Genomic DNA, 592 nt, shown 5'->3' with positions numbered 1-592 from the left:
CATTGCACATATCGCGTTCCATTTAAGCGTGGCAAACTGTGTTTGAGTGTGTTATACTGTGTCGGTTTGTGTCTCCTAAAAGGAAAGCAGCCTAATCTTTCCTATTGGTTGACGTCACCCGCTCTATCAATAGGAGAGCATAAAACGCCATTAATCCAACCCAGATTGGTGCAAACCTGGCCGGGCCGAAAACGCTATCAGTAAATCGAATACGCTATAATGCTGGATTCACACTGCATCCGATTTGCGTCGTATGACGCTCTGCAACCAATCAGAAAAAAGGATTCCGATGGATTTTGCTTCGTATCATCGGAATTCTGTTTTCTGATTGGTTGCAGAACGTCATACGACGCAAATCGGATGCAGAGTGAATCTAGCATAAGAGTGAAAGTCTAGAAAAAAAGTATCGTCACCGAATGGAAAATACGTGTATACAAGTGCTTTGCGAAGACTGGGACTGTCAACAAAGCCGAAATTCCGTGTAGTAGTAGTTGCCCGGTCTTACGATAGATGATGCTGGCATATGTTAAATAAGGATAGATGTATGCGTTGAGTAAGGGCCTGGGGCTCTATTCTTGAAAAGAAACGTATA

The sequence above is a fragment of the Trachymyrmex cornetzi genome, unplaced genomic scaffold (assembly GCF_001594075.2).
Source record: "Trachymyrmex cornetzi isolate Tcor2-1 unplaced genomic scaffold, Tcor1.1 scaffold745, whole genome shotgun sequence".
Lineage (NCBI taxonomy): Eukaryota > Metazoa > Arthropoda > Insecta > Hymenoptera > Formicidae > Trachymyrmex > Trachymyrmex cornetzi.
This window is presented reverse-complemented; position numbering follows the sequence as displayed.